This window comes from Xylocopa sonorina, chromosome 14 (assembly GCF_050948175.1).
Source record: "Xylocopa sonorina isolate GNS202 chromosome 14, iyXylSono1_principal, whole genome shotgun sequence".
Lineage (NCBI taxonomy): Eukaryota > Metazoa > Arthropoda > Insecta > Hymenoptera > Apidae > Xylocopa > Xylocopa sonorina.
In genome coordinates this window covers 2323670-2349300 of record NC_135206.1, presented here as the reverse complement: position 1 = coordinate 2349300, position 25631 = coordinate 2323670, and the positions used below count along the sequence as shown (strand labels likewise).

General features: G+C 29.3%; 1 protein-coding gene across 1 annotated transcript in view; it reads left to right on the top strand.

Annotated features, from left to right (window-relative positions):
• Nucleotides 1-25631, top strand: part of LOC143430514 (multiple PDZ domain protein) — a 211150-nt gene that overhangs the window by 3600 nt on the left and 181919 nt on the right. The gene's annotated exons all lie outside the window — the stretch shown is intronic.

The window sequence follows — 25631 nt, the reverse complement described above, 5'->3', positions numbered from 1 at the left end:
AAGCATTGCATTCTGATCATTTCGAAGCTTTTTAAACCTATTAATGATACTTTTACTTCACGATATATAATTGAGCATCATATCTTCCGTATAAATAAGAATATTTACTTGAAATTAGAAAGAAACGTTAAAATGGTACCTCGTCGTGTTTTAATTTACCATTTGACGAAAATTCTTTGAGAAAAGAAAATTCTTAAGAGAAGATCCTTAGTGATTTATACAGAATACTTATTTTTAATAAATTTTTCTACATATCTACCTATCTACTTATTTTTAATAAATAGATAAAATAAATTCAAAAATTATCTACTTATTTTTAATAAGTAGACAACGTTTTAAAAATAAGTAGATCATTTTTCAATTTATTTATTAATCTTTAAAATTATTTTATCTGCTTATTAAAGATTATTAAAAATAAGTAGATATATACAAAAATTTATTTTGCGACTGTGCAATATTTTACAAATTGAGATATTATTTAAGAAGTTTGATTAAAGATAGAATTATTATTTAAGAAATTTGATTAAAGAAATTTTATTAAAGAGAGAGTTATTATTTAACAAGTTTGATTAAAGAAAGAGTCATTACTTAATAAGTTTGATTAAAGAGGGAGTTATTATTTGAAAAATTTGCCAGTTTCGTAATACATTTTAGATTCTAAAAATATACACTTCCTTGACTATAATCTGATTTTATTAAGTGTTAATACATAGAACATGTTTCATATTTTCGAGTACCAATTCGTGCACGCTTACATAAATAATATGTAACCATGCTTTTACGCAAATAGTATCATAGCATGCAGATTATGTAAGCAGCAAATGACTGAATATCACGCACAGTGTTTCGTAATAGATTTTTTGTGATTATTCGATTGCGAACGAAAGTCTAGTATGTTTTATGGTATACATACTTATATGTATTATTTTTCTAATTCCATGAAAAATTGTGAAAGCATTCGACAGTAGCATTATTTAACAATTTGAGCGCCTTTTTTACGTATTTTTTGAGTCTTTTAAAAATTGTTTTTATTCTGAGCTCAGAAAACTTTGAAAGCTTAGAAAATTTGGAGTGTTCAGAAAACTTTGAAAGCTTAGAAAATTTGGAGTGCTCAGAAAATTTCGAAAGCTTAGAAAATTTCGAAAGCTCAAAATTCTTCGAAAACTCAAAAATCTCGCAAAATTCAGAAAACTTCAAGTGCATAACATTTTTTTGCGAATATCTCGCAAAATTAGAAAAATTGATAGTTATATATATCAAAGAAAGATATTCAAAATGTTGATTTTACAATTAGTATAATATTTAATACTTATTAAATTCCAAAGTAAGTAAGTTGTCAAGTTCTATGCAACGCGATGGCGCTTTTCTATCAAGTGCAGCCATGCCCAACAAAAATTCAAAGTCGATTATCTCGAAAACAAAGCTTCTAATAAAAAATTGTTATTCTATATTTTCGACTTAGTTTTTCATGTATATAGTTTTGGATTAGATTCTCTTCAATTACCATCGACAGGAAGTGAGATTCGCTATATTGAAATGTGACCAAGTGCAGCCATAGCCAACGAAAATTCAAAGTCGATTATCTCGAAAACAAAGCTTCCAATAAAAAATTGTTATTCTACATTTTCGACTTAGTTTTCCATGTATATAGTTTTGGAATAGGTTCTCTTCAATTACCAGCGACAGGAAGTGAGATTCGCTATATTGAAACGTGACCAAGTGCAGCCATAGCCAACGAAAATTCAAAGTCGATTATCTCGAAAACAAAGCTTTCAATAAAAAATTGTTATTCTACATTTTCAACTTAGTTTTTCATGTATATAGTTTTGGAATAGGTTTTTTTCAATTACCAGCAAGAGGAAGTGAGATTTGCTATATCGAAACGTGACCAAGTGCAGTTATGGTCAGCCAAAATTCAAAGTCGATCATCTCGAAAACAAAGCCTTAAATGAGAAATCATTATTCTATATTTTCGACTGATTTTTTCATGTAAAATCACCTCCCTTTCGGTTGTACCACTAACAATAACAGATCACCCTGTATATTACTTATTGATGTATACTCACACTGTGCCATTTAATGGCAGAGAGAGAAGAGATTCCATTAAATTTCATTACATTTTGATACATTGATCGAATGCGTTCTGCCACCCCTGGCTTAATCAATACTGCTCGTATTTTCATTTAGGTTGGACAGCTTATAAGTACCGAGGTCGATGTCGTTGCTGGTTGTCAGCCATTCGATATTTTCCATAGTCAGTGGCGACGACTGCCATAGCAAAAACAGTTATATTAACCCTCTGCACTTAGTACCTTCTCAGACGTTAATAATAATAATTTCTATCTGCGTTTATCAGCAATAAAAAAATTTACATTTCAATAAGAAAACATCTTGCATTTCTGATAAAGTTGCGATGAAATACGGTTAATTACTAATCAACTGTGATGTCTCTTCAGTGGAGACACTCGAGTGGGGTTAAAAAGGGTTAATGAAGCAGAAGCAAGGGTGCTGCAGAGCTGCAGCACCTTCTTAAACGTTAGCAATAATTTCTATCTGCGCCTATCAGTAATAAAAAAATTTACATTTCAGTAAGAAAACATTATGCATTTCTGATAAAGTTGCGATGAAATTCAGCTGTGTCTATCAGCAATAAAAAAATTTACATTTCAATAAGAAAACATCTTGCATTTCTGATAAAGTTGCGATGAAATACAATTAACTACTAATCAACTGTGTTGTCTCTTCAGTGGAGACACTCGAGTGGGGTTAAAAAGGGTTAACAAAGCAGAAGCATGGGTGCTGCAGAGCTGCAGCACCTTCTCAGACGTTAATAATAATAATTTCTGTCTGCGTCTATCAGCAATAAAAAATTTACATTTTAATAAGAAAATTTGAATAGCAAAACGTTATGCATTTCTGATAAATTTGCGATGGAATACAATTAATTACTAATCAACTGTGATGTCTCTTCAGTGCAAAGGGTTAATGAAGCAGATGCATGGGTGCTGCAGAGCTGCAGCACCCATAATACCAATTTTAGCACAAGTAAATATTTTCTGCAATTTTTGATCACTAACTTCAATTTTTCATTTTAAAATACAAAACAATATGAACATTTTTAATAAATAATAAACTCAAAAAATATAATACAATAATAAAAATAATTTTTGGCGTTCCCAGCAGGGTGTCTTTAAGTTTATTATTTATTAAAAATGTTCACATTGTCTCATGCATGTCTGTAATGGAAATTCTTTATTACTGGAAGATGTTAGCAATTTTTGAGCAATATTTTAGCAATAGTTCTTATTGTTCTAACGTCTATTGCCTTTGGGGGTGCTACAATTCCGCAGCACTTATGTACGTGGCTATTGTTACCAATACATTGAATTTTATCTATGCACGCGCACGTTCGTAGCAACTGAAGAGAAAATTAATGAAGAAGAAGAGAGTAATTATATATTAAATATTTATGATAATATCAGACGAGAAAACTAACTAACGCTACAGTGCCTCTGTTTAGAGGACGCTGCAGTGCTTATGCTCGAGCTTTGGCTCTGAAGGTGCTGCAGCTCTGCAGCACCCATGCTTCTGCTTCATTATCCCTTTTTAACCCCACTCGAGTGTCTCCACTGAAGAGACATCACAGTTGATATGATAGTAATTAACTGTATTTCATTGCAAATTTATCAGAAATGCATAATGTTTTGCTATTCAAGTTTTTTTTACTGAAATAGAAATTTTTTATTGCTGATGGATGCAGATAGAAATTATTGCTAACGTTTAAGGAGGCAAAAATCCAATATTTCATAGACACCAACTTAACACACATACGCACTGGTACGTCTTACAGTTCCATACAATCTTCCCCTACTTCTGTACCACCCTGTACACGCTCGAATCTCGTTGAGTAAAAATTATATCGAAGTTTCTGAAACTAATATGCAGTTTTATAAAAATCCAACATTTCATAGGCACCAACTTAATACACATACGCACTGGTGCGTTTCATAGTTCCATACAAGCTTTCTCTACTTCTGTACTAAAATTTCGAAAGTTCAGAAAACCTTGAAAGCTTAGAAAATTGCAAAATCTCAGAAACTTCGAAAATTCAGAAAGCTTGAAAAACTCAAAAATCTCAGAAGCTTCGAAAATTCAGAAATCTTCAAAAACTCAAGAATCTCAGAAACTTCAAAAACTCAGGAAACTTTGAAAGCTTCAAAAACTCAAAAAAACTCAAAGCTTCGAAAACTTAGAACTCACAGTTCGATCGAATCTCCGCCTACTTGTGCAGCACCCTGTACACGCTCGATGCCGCTGTAGCACGCTCGCGTGCCAGTCGGCACACCCTGTGCACACAGTGCGTTGATCGGGTGGCTCGCGGCACGCATGCCCGGTTACCTCCATCCGGAAGCCGTCGAGAGAAAACGATGCTTTCGAAAACGAGCCTCCCCACTATCGTCCAGTCTTGGGCTGATACGCGAGCGTGGAAGGTCCTCTCTCGTCTTTTCTCGCGCGGTCGTCGAGCACGTTTCCTCTTCTACGCGCGTCTGCCATTATTTCTCGTCTGGTTCCACGATTTCCATTCGAAGCAGAGTCGTGTTCGACGCTGATTCGCGCTTTGCTTCCTCCGCGTCGACGCGTAAACCGGAAGCCTGACACACTTCGAGCTGCGACCTCCGATCGTCCTCGTTTTTCCTTTTTTTTTCTTTTTTTTTCCGTCTCGCGTGCACTTCCTGCTCGCAGTTCGATGTTCCTCCGCTCAAACGAGTCGAAGATCGTAGAACCGCCTCGATGTTGGTCTTCTCCTCGCCTCGCTGTTTGTTTTCGCCTCGCAGCCACGTAGAGATTGGCTGATTCGATCGACATGGTCCCTCGATGTTTCGAGGATTGATAACGTCGCTGTTGGCTCTTTCGAACTGCTCACTGGATCTAAGCTTCTGATGGTACGTGTTCATTTGCCTTTATTTCAGCTTACACTCGCGACCACTTTAATTAGTAATCTTAGAACCAATCATTCAGTTTTTTCTGCTTAATTCTAGGCGTTGTACCTAACCTAACTTTGACATAACCTAGCTAGATTCTGCTGGAAGGATTTCTGGGAAAAATTGACTTTACAGTGAATTTATTGGTCTTTAAATAGTCTCTCAATCTTATTGTTTTCATTCGTTACTTTTTACGCTTTCTAATTTTGTAATTGGAACAGATCAATTAGCAAAAATGTAGAAATTGAGTTCTTGAAACACTGTTACATTTATTATTATTGGATTTACATTTTTTAAGTTCTTTTTTTTTGCAAGGACATTGGTTCTTCTGTATTTATTGGCTTCGCAGTCGCAAAATTGCTGCTCTCTCAATTTATAATTAACTGGGTTATTTAAATATACATTGTTATTAGCTGTCTACTAAATTTTGGGGTTAATAATCGATATACGCAAGGATTTGTAGCTTTTTTTCAGAACTTCGTGGCATTAATGGGTTAAATACGCATCCACGTGTATAAGAATACAGTTTTTATTGCAAAAGAATTTTTAACGATTTGAGTATTCAGATTTAAACATTTGCGAGTAATGTTTTATGGTTTCTGTGAATTTTGAAAATATTCGTGCTTCGATTTTTTGCGAATAAGCTTTTTTTAGGGAGAAACAATAATCGTAGAATTTTTTTACTACTGATTTATTGTCACTACCTACGTTATCGATGTAGCAGCATGAGAATAAGACTACAGTATTGGTTAAACGATATTATACTCGTTAAATGTTTTTAGTAATTATTTAAAAAGAGGATTTTCAGTTTTGATGATTTTTTAATATGTTGCGAAAATTAATATTTCAAGTAACTTCCTTTTTGGATTATTTTAACGTGTCAGAGTAGAAATAAAATTGAAAATTCTGTTAAGAAATACACGCGCAAAGATTGTGAAAATTTCCAAATCGTCTGATTTAAATATTATCAAAAATTGATGAGTAAGTTCACTCAAAGTGAGATAATTTCAAACAATTACGAAATTTAGAAAATGTATAAAACAAAATCAGATAACATTTAGCAGAAAGATTGTTAGAAAAGTCATTTAAATCTGTACCCAAATGATTGTTAGAAATTTTATATTTTACAACGAATATTAAAAATTGTTGTAATTATACAATTTTTCTGTATTGTGGGTTTGCAAGGTTTTGGAGGTAGCAAGAGTAATTGCAATTAATTGGGGAGAATTGTTCAGTTGTTTTAATTAAACACACATTCTTACACACATTCATTGTTCGAACATTCTCGACTCTTTTACTCGAATTTCCATTCACACCCTATAGAACTAATGTCTTAGACCAATAAAAGAAATAATATTATATAATAATTATTAATCTCATTAATCTTTTAAACTCTTATTAATGTATATGATTATATATTTAATTAAAACATATGTTAATAGTATGTTATATTAATAGTTAAACATATGTATAATAATTATTAATCTTATTAGTCTCTTAAACTCTGATTAATATATATAATTATATATATAATTAAAACATATGTTAATAATATGTTATGAATATAATTAAACATATGTATAATAATTATTAATCTCTTAATTATAACTCTTAAAAATGAATATTTTTTGCTATTAGCAAGCATTTTATACACGTGTGACTCAGCCACAGATATGGCTTATCACAACTTAATCTGCTTACAATTAATTACTGAAATACTGATGTTGTATACTTAGCTTCGCCTCGCGTAATTACTCGATTAAAATGCCAAAGACGATTTTTTTTCGTTAATTAAATTATTGAATGATTGCTTTATAGATAGAAGAGTTTTTAAGAGATCGAACTTAAATTTCTTTGCTTCAACAATATAATTATATTTGGTTGATGTTGGTGTTAAGACACTAATTTGGATTTAGGATAAATTGATATTTGGATAGTTTGTTTGGTTTAATACTTAGTTTAATAATGGTTATTTATAATAATTGTGCTTTGTATTTCCTTGCAACAATAATATAATTATATTTTATTCATGTTGATGTTAGGAGACTGATTTGGATTTGGAATAAATTGATTTTTGGATAGTTTGTTTGTTATAATAAATTATAATAATTGTTATAATAATTGTTTTGTTTTTTAATACTTAGTTTAATAATGGTTATTTATAATAATTGTGTTTGTATTTCCTTGTATCAACAATATAATTATATTTTATTGATGTTGCTGTTAGGAGACTGATTTGGATTTGGGATAAATTGATTTTTGGATAGTTTGTTTGTTATAATAAATTATAATAATTGTTATAATAATTGTTTTGTTTTTTAATACTTAGTTTAATAATGGTTATTTATAATAATTGTGTTTGGTATTTCCTTGCAACAATAATATAATTATATTTTATTGATGTTTGGATAGTTTGTTTGGTTTAATACTTAGTTTAATAATGATTATTTATAATAATTGTGTTTGGTATGTGTAATAGTATTTTTAATATTTAGTTTAACAATGATTATTTTACATTTGGACAAGCTTGTGTATTGAAAACTGAAGTAGACACGAATCAATCCATTTATTGCTTTTTCTTTGGTGTGGAGAATAGGGGTAGGATCCTGTATTAGGGGTAGGTCCTTGGAAAAATTCATTAGGGTAACGTTTTGGGGTTATTGAGTTATTTATTGCTCAATTTTGGGATCTTTTAGAGTGAAGCTTTAAAATTATTTAGAGCAAAGTTTTAAAATTATTTCTAACAAAGTTTTGGGGTTGTTAACAGCAAAATTGTAGAATTATTTCTAACAAAGTTCTAGGATCATTTAGTGAAAAATGTTTGGATTATTTATGGCAAAGTTATATGATTATATCTGATGAAATTTTAAAACTATTTCTAGCAAAGATTTAGAATCATTTAGAGCAAAGTTTTAGGATTATATCTAGCGAAATTTTAGGATTGTTTATTGCAAAGTTTTGGAATTATTTAGAGTAAAGTTTTAGGATCTTTTATAGTAAAGTTTTAGAATTTTTTTCAGCGAAATTTTAGCATTATTTATAGCAGAGTTTTAGGATTATTTCTAATAAAGTTTTAGGATTATTTAGAGCAAAATTATTGGGTTATCTAGAGCAAAGTTTCAGGGTTATTTGGAAGAAAGTTTTAGGATTGTTTAGAGCAAAGTTTTAGGATTATATCTAGCGACATTTTAGGATTGTTTATTGCAAAGTTTTGGAATTATTTAGAGTAAAGTTTTAGGATCTTTTATAGTAAAGTTTTAGAATTTTTTTCAGCGAAATTTTAGCATTATTTATAGCAGAGTTTTAGGATTATTTCTAATAAAGTTTTAGGATTATTTAGAGCAAAATTATTGGGTTATCTAGAGCAAAGTTTCAGGGTTATTTGGAAGAAAGTTTTAGGATTGTTTAGAGCAAAGTTTTAGGATTATATCTAGCGAAATTTTAGGATTGTTTATTGCAAAGTTTTGGAATTATTTAGAGTAAAGTTTTAGGATCTTTTATAGTAAAGTTTTAGAATTTTTTTCAGCGAAATTTTAGCATTATTTATAACAGAGTTTTAGGATTATTTCTAATAAAGTTTTAGGATTATTTAGAGCAAAATTATTGGGTTATCTAGAGCAAAGTTTCAGGGTTATTTGGAAGAAAGTTTTAGGATTGTTTAGAGCAAAGTTACAATTATATTCCTTTCTGTTCCTACAATTTTAGGAAAAGAGAAGCAAAAGAATAAGGTGGACGTCGAAAAATTGTTAACCTCGCGTAGGTCGTTTGAAAAGCCCTTGTGGGTCAATGTCCGATTCTCTAGTCATAGGTTCGCCACACTAGTATTTGTCAAATGGTATATCTTTATTATAAACAGTAATAAAAATAATTTTTAGCTATCCCAGTTCGGCTCTTGACCCACTGTTTAAGAAAACAGTGCTGGAAGTCTAATTCTTGAGTGGGGTTGATAGCCGCCGCCATCGTCAATACGTTCGCGGACGTGAATGATTATAGCATTCGTTTTCATGATGATGCAGAATGACATGAATGCTATAGCATTCAAATCTTGAAATGAATTATTTTGAATTTAATTTTATATAGCTATACTATGTGTATTGTTGTGGATGTTATAGCGTTCATTGTATATAATTATGATTGGAATATGATAATCTGACTAGCCTTGTAAAATGTGTTTACTCAAATTTCAGATATTACCAGCAATTTTAAAGAAAATTGCTGTCAAGTTTTACACCTTGCTGAAACTTTTACCGTCTGCGAACGTGTTTAGCTTAGAAAGATTGAGCTTTGAAAATTTAAGCTTAGAAAGATTGAGCTTAGAAAACTTAAGCTTTGAAAATATAAGTTTAGGAATATCGAGCTCAGAAAATTTAAAAGCTTAGAGAATTTAAGCCTTGAAAATATAAGCTTAGGAAAATTGAGTTTAGAAAACTTGAGTTTAGGGACCTTGTGCTTAGAAAACTTAAGCTTTGAAAATATAAGTTTAGGAATTTCGAGCTCAGAAAACTTAAAAGCTTTGAAAATTTAAGTTTTGAAATTTTAAGCTTAGAAATCTTGCGTTTATAAAGCTTAAGTTTTGAAAATTTCAGTTTAGGAACCTTGAGCTTAGAAAATTTGAGCTTAGAAAATTTCAGTTTAGGAACCTTGAGCTCAGAAAATTTAAGCTTAGAAAACTTAAGCTTAGAAAATTTAAGCTTAGAAAATTTAAGCCTTGAAAATATAAGCTTAGGAAAATTGAGTTTAGAAAACTTAAGTTTAGGGATCTTGTGCTTAGAAAACTTAAGCTTTGAAAATATAAGTTTAGGAATCTTGAGCTCAGAAAACTTAAAAGCTTTGAAAATTTAAGTTTTGAAATTTTAAGCTTAGAAATCTTGCGTTTAAAAAGCTTAAGTTTTGAAAATTTCAGTTTAGGAACCTTGAGCTTAGAAAATTTAAGCTTAGAAAATTTCAGTTTAGGAATCTTGAGCTCAGAAAATTTAAGCTTAGAAAACTTAAGCTTAGAAAATTAAAGCTTAGAAAATTTAAGCCTTGAAAATATAAGCTTAGGAAAATTGAGTTTAGAAAACTTAAGTTTAGGGACCTTGTGCTTAGAAAACTTAAGCTTTGAAAATATAAGTTTAGGAATCTCGAGCTCAGAGAACTTAAAAGCTTTGAAAATTTAAGTTTTGAAATTTTAAGCTTAGAAATCTTGCGTTTAAAAAGCTTAAGTTATGAAAATTTCAGTTTAGTAATCTTGAGCTCAGAAAATTTAAGCTTAGAAAATTTAAGCTTTGAAAATTTAAACTTAGAAAATTTAAGCTTAGAAAATTTAAGCTTAGAAACCTTGCACTTGGAAAGCGTGAGCTTAGAAAATTTAAATTTAGAAATCTTGAACTTAGCCAACATAAATAATCAAACCATTTATTTCAAAAATAACCCAAGTCCATCTACGTCAAAATCACAATATTAAAAACACATTCCAACAAAATGAAAAATATACATATAAGACCTGAATCTATCAGACTCTTCGAGACTCTTATCTCAGAAATAGGTCTCTACATTACCATGAACTATGAAGTTAACAGAAAGAAAAAAAAAAAAAAAGAAAAAAAATACTAATGCAAGTCGTACAGTATTCTGAATGGAGACTGGAAAGCAGAAATACGATGGAAGCTCGGGAAGGCATAAAAATCGTGTGGTTTTTATCGACCTGGCTCGGTTCTACCGAAGGGTAGGTACAGTCAGACGCGTCGAAGGTGAAACTGGGTTAGATCGTCCGTCGTTGTAGGCGTGATCGATCTCAGATTCGAATCCAACGCGAAATTATACCGCTCTCTGGATTATTCATGCCTTGGCATCTGTGCGGTCGCAGTACAATCTGAACAATGTTAGTCGATCGATGGATTCCGATCTGGGCATTTCGAGTCGACGAATTTCTATTCCTCTCTTTTCTTTTCTTCCCTTTCTTTTCGTTCCATTCCTTTCTTTTGTGTTTCTACACGTAATTGGACCATTGGTTATTGGCTCGTTCGAGAGTTAAAGGTTGTTGCTAATTTTATTCATTTGTTGTTAATATTGTTATTGCTAAATTTTATTGCAATTGTTTGTAGGTTGTACATTGATGGTTTATATCACTTATACTGGAACGAATGGAACTTTCTTTGCCTTTCTTTTGTGTTTCTACACGTAATTGGACCATTGGTTATTGGCTCGTTCGAGAGTTAAAGGTTGTTGCTAATTTTATTCATTTGTTGTTAATATTGTTATTGCTAAATTTTATTGCGATAGTAATTGTACATTGTTTTTTTTATATCACTTATGCTGGACCAAACGGTTGGTTTGAGAGTTAAAGGTTGTTGTTAATTTTATTCATTTGTTGTTAATATTGTTATTGCCAAATTTTATTGTGACAGTAATTGTACATTGATTGTTTATAGGACCAAGTGGCTAGTGCGAGAGTTAAAGGTTGTTGCTAATTTTATTCATTTGTTGTTAATATTGTTATTGCTAAATTTTATTGCAATTGTTTGTAGGTTGTACATTGATGGTTTATATTATATCATTTATACTGGAACGAATGGAACTTTCTTTTCCTTTCTTTTGTGTTTCTACACGTAATTGGACCATTGGTTATTGGTTCGTTCGAGAGTTAAAGGTTGTTGTTAATTTTATTCATTTGTTGTTAATATTGTTATTGCTAAATTTTATTGTGACAGTAATTGTACATTGTTTTTTTTATATCACTTATGCTGGACCAAACGGTTGGTTTGAGAGTTAAAGGTTGTTGTTAATTTTATTCATTTGTTGTTAATATTGTTATTGTTAAATTTTATTGCAATTGTTTGTAGGTTGTACATTGATGGTTTATATTATATCACTTATACTGGAACGAATGGAACTTTCTTTTCCTTTCTTTTGTGTTTCTACACGTAATTGGACCATTGGTTATTGGTTCGTTCGAGAGTTAAAGGTTCTTGCTAATTTTATTCATTTGTTGTTAATATTGTTATTGCTAAATTTTATTGCGATAGTAATTGTACATTGTTTTTTTTATATCACTTATGCTGGACCAAACGGTTGGTTTGAGAGTTAAAGGTTGTTGTTAATTTTATTCATTTGTTGTTAATATTGTTATTGCTAAATTTCATTGCAATTGTTTGTAGGTTGTACATTGATGGTTTATATTATATCACTTATACTGGAACGAATGGAACTTTCTTTTCCTTTCTTTTGTGTTTCTACACGTAATTGGACCATTGGTTATTGGCTCGTTCGAGAGTTAAAGGTTGTTGCTAATTTTATTCATTTGTTGTTAATATTGTTATTGCTAAATTTTATTGCGATAGTAATTGTACATTGATTTTTTTATATCACTTATGCTGGACCAAACGGTTGGTTCGAGAGTTAAAGGTTGTTGCTAATTTTATTCATTTGTTTTTTTTCATTGTTGTTGTTAATATTGTTATTGCCAAATTTTATTGTAACAGTAATTGTACATTGATTGTTTATAGGACCAAGTGGTTAGTGCGAGAGTTAAAGGTTGTTGTTAATTTTATTCATTTGTTGTTAATATTGTTATTGCTAAATTTTATTGCGATAGTAATTGTACATTGTTTTTTTTATATCACTTATGCTGGACCAAACAGTTGGTTTGAGAGTTAAAGGTTGTTGCTAATTTTATTCATTTGTTGTTAATATTGTTATTGCCAAATTTTATTGTGTCAGTAATTGTACATTGATTGTTTATAGGACCAAGTGGTTAGTGCGAGAGTTAAAGGTTGTTGCTAATTTTATTCATTTGTTGTTACTATTGTTATTGCTAAATTTTATTGCAATTGTTTGTAGGTTGTACATTGATGGTTTATATTATATCACTTATACTGGAACGAATGGAACTTTCTTTTCCTTTCTTTTGTGTTTCTACACGTAATTGGACCATTGGTTATTGGCTCGTTCGAGAGTTAAAGGTTGTTGCTAATTTTATTCATTTGTTGTTAATATTAACAACAAATTAACTTATTGCTAAATTTTATTGCGATAGTAATTGCACATTAATTTTTTACAGGACCAAGTGGTTGGTTCAAGGGTTTATAGGTTGTTGTTAATTTTATTCATTTGTTGTTAATATTGTTATTACCAAATTTTATTGCGATAGAAATTGTACATTGATTTTTTACAGGACCAAGTTGTTGGTTCGAGGGTTTATAGGTTGTTGCTAATTTTATTCATTTGTTTCTTTTTTCATTCGTTGTTAATATTATTATTGCTAAATTTTATTGTGATTGTTTGTAGGTTGTACGTTGATCGTTTATAGCACTTGTGCTGGAACGAGTGCTTTTGATCGTTTAGAGCAAGGTTAAAAGATCTTTTATAGCAAAATTTTATAATTATTTCTAGCGAAATTTTATAATTATTTCTAACAAAGTTTTAGAATTAATAAAATGTAGAGCAAAGTTTTTGGATTATTTAGAGCAAAGTTTTAGAATTATTTCTAGCGAACTTTTACAATTATTTATAACAAAGTTTTAGGATCTTCTACAGTAAAGTTTTAGAATTATTTATGGCAAGCTTTTAGTATTATTTCTAACAAAGTTTTACGATTGTTTAGAGCAGAATTTTGGGATTATTTAGAACAAAGTTTTTGGATTATTTGTAGCAAAATTTTAGAATTATTTCTAGCGGACTTTTACAATTATTTATAACAAAGTTTTAGGATCTTCTACAGTAAAGTTTTAGAATTATTTATGGCAAGCTTTTAGTATTATTTCTAACAAAGTTTTACGATTGTTTAGAGCAGAATTTTGGGATTATTTAGAGGAAAGTTTTAGAATTATTTATAGCAAAGTTTTGGAATTATTTAGTGCAAATTTGTTGGATTTTGAAAGTAAAGTTCTATAATTATTTATAGCAAGTATTTAGCATTATTTATAACAAAGTTTTAGCATTAAAAATACAAATCGTTACAAATTTCAAAACAACCTTTATGATCCTAATAACCAGCTACAGCATTAATTATCTACACTTGTGTCTTAAAGTTAATCATCTAAAATTGTAAAAAATATTTGCTTCATAAATATTATCGGCTCCATACACCAAAAAAGTTTAAGAAATCCTGAATTAAATAATATTTCAGAGCTTCACATCTCAGAGCTTTAACTTTCACAGCTTCAACTCTCAAAGCTTCAACTCTCAGAGCTTCAACTTTCAGAGCTTCAGATCTTAGAGCTTCAACTCTCAGAGCTTCAACTCTAAAAGCTTCAGATCTCAGAGGTTCAACTCTCAAAGCTTCAACTTTAAAAGCTACAGATCTCAGAGCTTCAACTCTCAAAGCTTCAAAGTTTAGAGCTTCAAAACTGAAAACTTCAACTCTCAGAGCTTCAGATTTTAGAGCTTCAACTCTCAGAGCTTCAGATTTTAGAGCTTCAACTCTCAGAGCTTCAACTCTAAAAGCTTCAGATCTCAGAGGTTCAACTCTAAAAGCTTCAGATCTCAGAGGTTCAACTTTCAAAGCTTCAACTTTAAAAGCTACAGATCTCAGAGCTTCAACTCTCAAAGCTTCAAAGTTTAGAGCTTCAAAACTGAAAACTTCAAATCTCAGAGCTTTAACTCTCAATGCTTCAAAAACAGCTTTTTTTATTTTTTGGGAGGGGGGGGGGGGGGGGAGGTTATCGAAATATGCTTTCACAAGAATGCTTCTGTACAGAAAATTTTCGCCATTCTTGGTGTACGTCGAAGGGTTAATTAGGTATTTTCGATTTACGATACGTCAATAGCTATTGAAGCGAGGAATTCGAGGTTTAAAGCAGCCTTTAAAGTCCTAATCCCAGTTACGAATTTGGTTCGAACAGCCTGTTTTAAAGAAAATAATAAAATAAAAATTTAGATTGTTGAAAAATAGCAAATAACATGAATTTGGTTTTAAAGAAAATAATAAATAGGAATTTAAATTGTTCAAAAATAGCAAGTAACATGAACTTAATTCAAACAGCCTGTTTTATAGAAAATAATAAATAGAAATTTTTGGAGTGTTCAAAAATAGCAAGTAACATGAATTTAGTTCGAACAGCCTGTTTTAAAGAAAATATTAAATAGAAATTTAAATTGTTGAAAAATAGCAAATAACATGAATTTAGTTCGAACAGCCTGTTTTAAAGAAAATAATAAATAGAAATTTAAATTGTTTAAAAATAGCAAGTAACACGAACTTGGTTCAAACAGTCTGTTTTAAAGAAAATAATAAATAGAAATTTTTGGAGTGTAACATGAATTTAGTTCGAACAGCCTGTTTCGACTGTGACGAAGCATCAACTGAAGTAGAATTATCGCAAGGTACAATATTAACAGCCTGTTTCTGACACACTCGACTGTCGTCGAGTTACTACCACGTCGTAACTTGAAATTGATTAATCCTTAACTGGCTGCGTACTAACCCTCGTTGGTTAAAACCAGATCAATACGAGACCCGTGTCTCATTCGACGAGAAACGTCTTCTTCTAATCAGCAAACGATCTACAACTTTGTTAAGTTCCCGAAAATTTCAATATTTTGCTTGTCTCGTTAATAATAATGGAAATTATAAGCAAAGGAAACTAATAGCAATGAAATCTATTAGCAATAGAAATTATTAGGAATAGAAATTAATAGTAGTGGAAATTATTAGCAATAGAAATTAATAGTAATGGAAATTATTAGCAAAGAAAATTATTAGAAGTGGAAGTTATTAGCAAAGGAAGTTATTAGCAATAGAAATTATTAGCAATAGAAATTAATAGTAGTGGAAATTATTAGCAAAGAAAACTAATAGCAATGATATCTATTAGCAATAGAAATTAATAGTAATGGAAATTATTACCAAAGAAAATTATTAGCAATAGAAATTAATAGTAGTGGAAATTATTAGCAAATGAAATTATTAGCAATAGAAATTATTAACTATGTAAATTACTAGCAAAGGAAATTATTAGCAAAGAAAACTAATAGCATTGATATCTATTAGCAATAGAAATTAATAGTAGTGGAAATTATTAGCAAATGAAATTATTAGCAATAGAAATTAATAGTAATGGAAATTATTAGCAAAGAAAATTATTAGCAAAGAAAATTATTAGCAATGGAAGTTATTAGCAAAGGAAGTTATTAACAATAGAAATTATTAGCAATAGAAATTAATAGTAGTGGAAATTATTAGCAAATGAAATTATTAGCAATAGAAATTATTAACTATGTAAATTACTAGCAAAGGAAATTATTAGCAAAGAAAACTAATAGCATTGATATCTATTAGCAATAGAAATTAATAGTAGTGGAAATTATTAGCAAATGAAATTATTAGCAATAGAAATTAATAGTAATGGAAATTATTAGCAAAGAAAATTATTAGAAGTGGAAGTTATTAGCAAAGGAAGTTATTAGCAAAGGAAGTTATTAGCAATAGAAATTATTAGCAATAGAAATTAATAGTAGTGGAAATTATTAGCAAAGAATACTAATAGCAATGATATCTATTAGCAATAGAAATTAATAGTAATGGAAATTATTACCAAAGAAAATTATTAGCAAAGAAAATTATTAGCAATGGAAGTTATTAGCAATAGAAATTATTAGCAATAGAAATTAATAGTAGTGGAAATTATTAGCAAATGAAATCTATTAGCAATAGAAATTGATAGTAATGGAAATTGTTAGCTATGGAAATTGTTAGCAAAGGAAGCTCTTAGCATTGGAAGTTATTAGCTATAAAAACTATTAAAAATGGAAACTATTAACTATGGAAATTATTAGCTATGGAAATTGTTAGCAAAGGAAGCTCTTAGCATTGGAAGTTATTAGCTACAGAAACTCTTCGCATTGGAAGTTATTAGCTATGAAAACTATTAACAATGGAAACTATTAACTATGGAAATTATTAGCTATGGAAACTGTTAGCAAAGGAAGCTCTTAGCATTGGAAGTTATTAGCTACAGAAACTCTTCGCATTGGAAGTTATTAGCTATGAAAACTATTAACAATGGAAACTATTAACTATGGAAATTGTTAGCAAAGGAAGCTCTTAGCATTGGAAGTTATTAGCTACAGAAACTCTTCGCATTGGAAGTTATTAGCTATAGAAACTATTAACAATGGAAACTATTAACTATGGAAATTGTTAGCAAAGGAAGCTCTTAGCATTGGAAGTTATTAGCTACAGAAACTCTTCGCATTGGAAGTTATTAGCTATAAAAACTATTAACAATGGAAACTATTAACTATGGAAATTGTTAGCAAAGGAAGCTCTTAGCATTGGAAGTTATTAGCTACAGAAACTCTTCGCATTGGAAGTTATTAGCTATAAAAACTATTAACAATGGAAACTATTAACAATGGAAACTATTAACTATGGAAATTGTTAGCAAAGGAAGCTCTTAGCATTGGAAGTTATTAGCTACAGAAACTCTTCGCATTGGAAGTTATTAGCTATAAAAACTATTAACAATGAAAACTATTAACTATGGAAATTATTAGCTGTGGAAACTATTTCTTAAAAATTGCAAATAGTTGCTAGCAACAGAAATTATTTCCACTGGAAACTATTAACAATGGAAAATGTTAGCAATGAAAATTATTATCAGTGGAAACTATTAGCAATAGAAATTATTTGCAACAGATGCTATTAGCGATGGAAATCATTAGCAATTAAATTTTCAAAACTATTTAAAGGTTTAGCCAAACTAAACTTTAAGCAATAGCTGTACAGGAAGATTGAAAAGAAAGCTAAAAAATGAATAATCCAACACAATTAAAATAACTGAAACTATAATAACTAATGACTGATAATAACAAACTAATATCGTTACAAATAAAAAAATGTTTAATTGCATAAAGAAGTATCAAACGATGTACTCGATGGTAGAGACAATTGTCAACGAAAATAAAAAACAAGAATAGAAAACTCTCGACGGATACAAATTCAAGGGACGCGAAATTTCCACAGAGAAGGATAAGCAGAACCCACGAAACAAAGAGGAGTTGTTGACAGATCGTTCTTTAGCCTCGATTCTTCTGTTATTCCGCTGTATCTTGGTCGCTTGGTCCTCCGTCTAAGTCGTTTTCTCAATTTCTGAGCGAGCGGCTGCTGGAAGGGGTGGAAAGCCTCGAACGTGGACTGAAAGTGGTGGAGAGAGGGTGGTTTGGGGTAGAGAAACAAACCTCAGAGCTTCAACTCTCAATGCTTCAAAGCATAGAACTTTAACTCTAATAGCTTCAAAACTCACGATTTAAATTCTCAAAGCTTCAAAACTCAAAGCTTCAGATCTCAGAGCTCCAACTCTCAAAGCTTCGAAGCTCTGGGCTTCAACTCTGAAACCTTCGAATCTCAGAGCTTTAAAATTCAAAACTACAGACCTTATAGCTTCAACTCTCAAAGTTTCAATTCTCCAAGCTTCAGATCTCAGAGCTTCAAAACTTCAGATCTCAGAGCTTCAAAACTTCAGATCTTAGAGCTTCAACTCTCAGAGTTTCAAAGCTCAGAGCTTCAACTCTCAACGCTTCAAAGCATAGAACTTTAACTCTAAAAGCTTCAAAACTCACGATTTAAATTCTCAAAGCTTCAAAACTCAAAGCTTCAGATCTCAGAGCTTCAGAGCTTAAAACTTCAGATCTCAGAGCTCCAACTCTCAAAGCTTCAAAGCTCAGGGCTTCAACTCTGAAACGTTCAAATCTCAGAGCTTTAAAATTCAAAAATACAGACCTTATAGCTTCAACTCTCAAAGTTTCAAAGCTCAAGATTTCAATTCTCCAAGTTTCAGATCTCAGAGCTTCAAAACTTCAGATCTTAGAGCTTCAACTCTCAGAGTTTCAAAGCTCAGAGCTTCAGATCTCAGAGCTTGAACTCTTAGGGCCTCCAAAGTTCAGGGCGTCAACTCTCAAAGCTTCAGATTCCTAAGCTTCAGAACTGAAAATTTCAGATCTCATAGCTTCGACTCTCAAAGCTCCAAGTTACAATCCTCAAAATCCACATGAATTTAGTTCGAACAGCCTATTTTAAAGAAAATAATAAATAGAAATTTAAATTGTTTAATAATAGCAAGTAACATTAACTTAATTTAAACAGTCTGTTTTATAGAAAATAATAAATAGAAATTTTTGGAGTGTTCAAAAATAGCAAGTAACATGAATTTAGTTTGAACATCCTGTTTTAAAGAAAATAATAAAATAAAAATTTAGATTGTTGAGAAATAGCAAATAACATGAATTTGGTTTGAACAACCTGTTTTAAAGAAAATAATAAATAGAAATTTAAATTGTTCAAAAATAGCAAATAACATGAACTTAGTTCAAACAGTCTGTCGCTTGGTCCTCCGTCTAAGTCGTTTTCTCAGTTTCTGAGCGAGCGGCTGCTGGAAGGGGTGGAAAGCCTCGAACGTGGGCTGAAAGTGGAGGAGAGAGGGTGGTTTGGGGTAGAGAAACTTGTAGTTATACTTGAAGCGTGGAAATAAACCCTCTTGTTCTAGTTTACCCTTCCGTTTCTTTATAGTATACATTTATCCACATATTAAACTCTTAAAAACCGTGACTTGCCTTGCTTCGCGCTTTTCAAATCTTCTTCGCGGTTCTCCAACCCTTTGTTGGCTGAAAATTTGTTTGAAACGAGAACTAAATAAATTTCTACGATTTTTGCAAATAATGGAAATGAAAATTTGTTTGAGAGGAGAACTAAATAAATTTCTACGATTTTTGCAAATAATGGGAATGAAAATTATATGAAACAGTTTTGGAGAGAATGTATAAACTATATTTGTAACATATTAACTTGTAAATGCATATTTGTGTATATTTGTTCCATGTTTGTAAATAATAAAAAATATATAATATATTAATAATAAGAAATGTATATATTAATATGTATAATATTATTAAATACATATATTAAATATATTTTTAATTGTATATTAATATATGTAGAAACAGTGTTTAAAATTATAAATATTAGAAATATAAAATATATAAAAAATAAATAATATATATTAATAATAAGAAATATATATATATATATTAATACATATAATATTATTAAATACATATATTAAAATATATAATATATTAAATATATTTTTAATTGTATATTAATATCTATAGAAACAGTGTGTAAAAGTATGAATAGTAGAAATATAAAATATGTAAAAAATAAGAAATATATATATTAATACATATACTATGTATTAAATATATTTTTAATTATATGTTAATTATACATATTACATATTAAATATATATTTCTTATTATATATATTTTAGTGAATAATAAAAGATTTGCATATTTTGTATAAGAAGTTTTTAATAACAAAATATATAATATATTAATAAAAAGAAATATATATATTAATACACATAATATGTATTAAATATATATTTCAGTGAATAATCAAAGATGTACATATTTTGTAAAAAAAAGTTCTTAATAATAAAATATATAAGATGTTAATAAAAAGAAATGTATATTAATGTATATAATATGTATTAAATATATTTTCAATTACATATTAAAATACATTGTACATATTATGTATTAAATATATATTTCTTATAATATATTCTTCAGTGAATAATAAAAGATTTACATATTTTTTAGTAATACATTTTTAACAATAAAATATATAATATATAAACGATAAGAAATATATATTAATATAAATATATATCTCTTTTAATTATATATTTTATTATATTTATTGTATATGTATAATATATTTCTTATTATTAATATATTATACATTTTATTATTCATATATATATATATTTACACACACACACACACACATAAATATTCATTTATAATATAATATAAATAGTTCGTATTCTCTCTTTTCCATTTAATTCTGATTTTCATTATTTCTGGATTATAATATGTGGGGTGAGAGAAACGAAAGAATGAATTGGGTGCATGTTTGAATAAATGTTCGTTCGTTCAATGAACGTCTGAATTGAATGTAGGTGAACGTTTATAATTATGAAGATGTAATCGTGAATGTTCTCGAGTAATTATGAATAATCAATATTTGAGGGTATTCCAAGCTTTTTGCGTAAGCGTGCACGTGTGCTGTGAACGTATATTGGTGATTGAGAGAACTAGTTATTAGCAAAGGAGACTATTTAAAATTAAATATATTTGCAATGGGAATTATTGGCAAAGGAAATTAGTAATAATGAAATTTATTGGCAATGGAAGTTGTTAGTAAAGGAAGTTATTAGCTATGTAAATTATTAGTAAAGGAAAATATGAGCAATGGAAATTATTACCAAAAGAAATTATTAACAATGGAAGTTCTTAGTTATGGAAATTATTAGCAATAGAAATTGATAGTAATGGAAATTACAGGCTATGGAATTTATTAGCAATAGAAATTGATAGTAATGAAATCGATTAGCAATAGAAATTAATAGTAATGGAAATTATTAGCTATGGAAATTATTAGAGAAGGTAACTAACAGCAATGAAATTTGTTAGCAATAGAAATTAATAGTAATGGAAACTATTAGCAAATTATTAGCTATGAAAATTATTAGGAATAGAAATTTATAGTAATAGAAATTATTAGCTATAGAAACTAATACCAATAAAATCTATTAGCAATAGAAATTATTAGCAAAGGAAACTATGAGCAATGGAAATTATTAACATAGGAAACTATTAGCTATGGAAATTATTAGCAAAGGAAATTACTAGCTAAGGAAATTATTAGCAATGAAAATTATTAGCAATAGAAATTGATAGTAATGGAAATTATTAGGAATAGAAATTAATAGTAATGAAAGTTATTAGCTATGGAAATTATTAACTATAGAAATTAATAGTAATGGAAATTATTAGCTGAGGAAACTAATAGCAATTAAATCTGTCAGCAATAGAAATTATTAACAAAGGAAACTGTTAGAAATGGAAATTATTAACTATGGAAATTATTAGCAATGGAAATGATTAGCTATAGAAATTATTAGCAAAGGAAATTACTAGCTATGGAAATTATTAGCTATGAAATTCTATTAGCAATGAAAATTATTAGCAATAGAAATTGATAGTAATGAAAAATATTAGGAATTAAAAATAAATAGTAATGAAAGTTATTAGCTATGGAAATTATTAACAATAGAAATTAATAGTAATGGAAATTATTAGCTAAGGAAACTAATAGCAATTAAATCTGTCAGCAATAGAAATTATTAGTAAAGGAAACTGTTGGAAATGGAAATTATTAACTATGGAAATTGTTAGCTTTAGAAATTATTAGCAATAAAAATTGATAGTAATGAGAATTATTAGGACTAGAAATTAATAGTAATGAAAGTTATTAGCTATGGAAACTATTATCAATAGAAATTGATAGTAATGGAAAGTATTAGCTAAGGAAACTAATAGCAATTAAATCTGTTAGCAATAGAAATTATTAACAATGGAGACTGTTAGAAATGGAAATTATTAACTATGGAAATTATTAGCAATGGAAATTATTAGCTATAGAAATTATTAGCAAAGGAAATTATTAGCAAAGGAAATTTCTAGCTATGGAAATTATTAGAAATGGAAATTATTGGCTATAGAAATTATTAGCAAAGGAAACTATTAGCAAAGGAATTTATTAACTATGTGTAAGTAGAAAACAGAGCATGAAAATCCATCCAAAGCAGTCTAGATTCAATGTATAAAAGGACATACAACAGTAGTTTAACAAGAGCAACGAAAAATCTACCTTCTTCAATTACAAACAAATTTCACTTTTCAATTCCCACATACACACATACACACATCCATAAACAAGTATATCCTCTTATACTATTAATTGTGTTGAAAAGCCAGTAATTTCCTAACTAATCACTTGAAACGACTTATAATAGCTCGAGTAATCTCAATTAGGATGATTGCGTAACGTTAACGGTTCTTGTTTATTTTGCAACTTGTGCAAACGTCAGCTGGTTTGCAAAAGCAGCAGGGGATGAAGTCTCCGTGCAGCCACTTTCTCTCAGAGCGTTTTAATTAATGAAACGGCTGTTCGAGAGAATGGAGGAATTCAAGCGGAGCTTTGTGCCCGAGAAAATTGAATTGGTTGGTAAATTTTGGCCATTGTGCGACCAGTTCGATGTACAGTGCCCATATGCAGGGTAACTGCTGGTACAATTGCGAGGCAGGTGATTCTGTATGAAAAAATAAGGAGAAAATGTGGAGTAACAATTTTGCAATTATGGCTCTGTTTTGGAGAAAAAAAAGAGTTCGAATTTGAGTTTAATATGGGTGTATTTGATCTCGTTTTGTTGGAATGAATCTTACTGTAGAGTGCAATATTTATTATATATAATATATAAGATAGCAATATTTTGATAAAAGAAGTTATTACTAAAATAGCAATCTTTTAGTAATGGAAATTAATGGCAAAATAGCAATATTTTAGTAGTGAAAACTAATGCTAAAATAGCAATACTTTAGCAATATTTTTGCAAAGAAAACCAATACTAAAATAACAATATTTTAGTAATATTTTTGCATTAGAAATTGGTGCCTAAACAACAATATTTTTGCAATGAAAACTAACGCTAAAATAGCAATAGTTTAACAATGAAAACTAATGCTAAAATAGCAATATTTTCGCAATGAAAAACAATGCTAAGGAAGCAATATTTTCGCAATAAGAAATGGTGTCTAAGTAATAATATTTTAGCAATGGAAATTAATGGCAAAATAATAATATTTTAGTATTGAAAACTAATGCTAAAATAGCAAAATTTCAGTAATATTTTAGCAATGAAAACTAATACTAAAATAAAAATATTTTAGTAATATTTTTGCAATGAAAACTAATGCTAAGAAAGCAATATTTTAGCACTATTTCAGCAATATTTTTGCATTAGAAATTGGTGCCTAAATAACAATATTTTTGCAATGAAAACTAACGCTAAAATAGCAACAATTTAACAATGAAAACTAATGCTAAAATAGCAATATTTTTGCAATGAAAATTAATGCTAAGAAAACAATATTTTAGCACTACTTCAGCAATATTTTTGCATTAGAAATTGGTGCCTAAATAACAATATTTTTGCAATGAAAACTAACGCTAAAATAGCAATAGTTTAACAATGAAAACTAATGCTAAAATAGTTATATTTTAACAATATTTTCGCAATGGAAGTTAATGCTATATAGTAATATTTTAGCAAGATTTTAACAATGGAAACTAATGCTAAAATAGCAATATTTTAGCAACGGAAATTAATGGCAAAATAGCAATATTTTAGCAATGAAAACTAATGTTAAGAAAGTAATATTTTAGCGATATTTTCGCAATGAAAATTAATGATAAAATAGCAATATTCTAGCTCTTTGAAAGTTTACGTTTATAAAATTTCGCACTTACAAAACTTACGCTTGTGATATTGTAGGCGCTTAGAAAACTTGCTCTTAGGAAGTTAACGCTTAGTAAGATTCCATTTAGGAAGTTTACACTTAGAAAACTTGAAACTTGAACACTTAGAAAGTTTGCGCTAAGAAAACTTGCGCTTAGAAATCTTGCTATTAGAAGATTTGCGTTTAAAAGGTTTGCATTTAGGAAGTTTGTGCTTAGAAAGTTTGCATTTAGGAAGTTTACGCTCAGAAAGTTTGCTCTTATGAAGTTTGCGCTTAAAAAGCTTGCATTTAGGAAGTTTGCGTTTAGAAATCTTGCTCTTAAAAATTTTATGCTTAGAAAGTTTGCATTTAGGAATTTTGCGCTTAGAAAGTTTGCGCTTAGAAAATTTGCGCTTAGAAATCTTGTTATTAGAAGATTTGTGTTTAAAAGGTTTGCATTTAGGAAGTTTGTGCTTAGAAAGTTTGCATTTAGAAAGTTTACGCTCAGAAAGTTTGCTCTTAGGAAGTTTGCGCTTAAAAAGCTTGCATTTAGGAAGTTTGCGTTTAGAAATCTTGCTCTTAGAAATTTTATGCTTAGAAAGTTTGCATTTAGGAGTTTTGCGCTTAGAAAGTTTGCGCTTAGAAAATTTGCGCTTAGAGGGTTTGCATTTAGGAATTTTGCGCTTAGAAAGTTTGCGCTTAGAAATCTTGCTATTAGAAGATTTGTGTTTAAAAGGTTTGCATTTAGGAAGTTTGCGCTTAGAAAGTTTGCATTTAGGAAGTTTACGCCCAGAAAGTTTGCTCTTAGGAAGTTTGCGCTTAAAAAGCTTGCATTTAGGAAGTTTGCGTTTAGAAATCTTGCTCTTAGAAATTTTATGCTCAGAAAGTTTGCATTTAGGAATTTTGCTTTTCGAAAATTTTCTCTTCAAAAGTTTACGTTTAGAAAATTCGCGTTTGCAAAGCTTACTTAGTTTAGTGTTAATAAAATTCTAACATGGATTTAACTGCAACCAACTGCAATAATTTATTAATAAAACTATTAATAAATTAATAATAAGCAATAAAAAATAAGCAAAAATTATATTAGCTTGAATTCATCGAATGAATGACTCAGTAGGGTGTTTTTGACAACGTATAGCAAGCTTGAAAAAATCGTATATGTCAGTTTATCGAATTTACATGATTTATTACCATTTGCTATTTGGAAATTGAGCAATTGAAAAAATTTTATATCGAATGCGAATTATATTCTGGCAACTGAAACGAAACGAACTATAGTGTAGTGACATGTACAGTTGTTTATGTATTTATATGTATATATA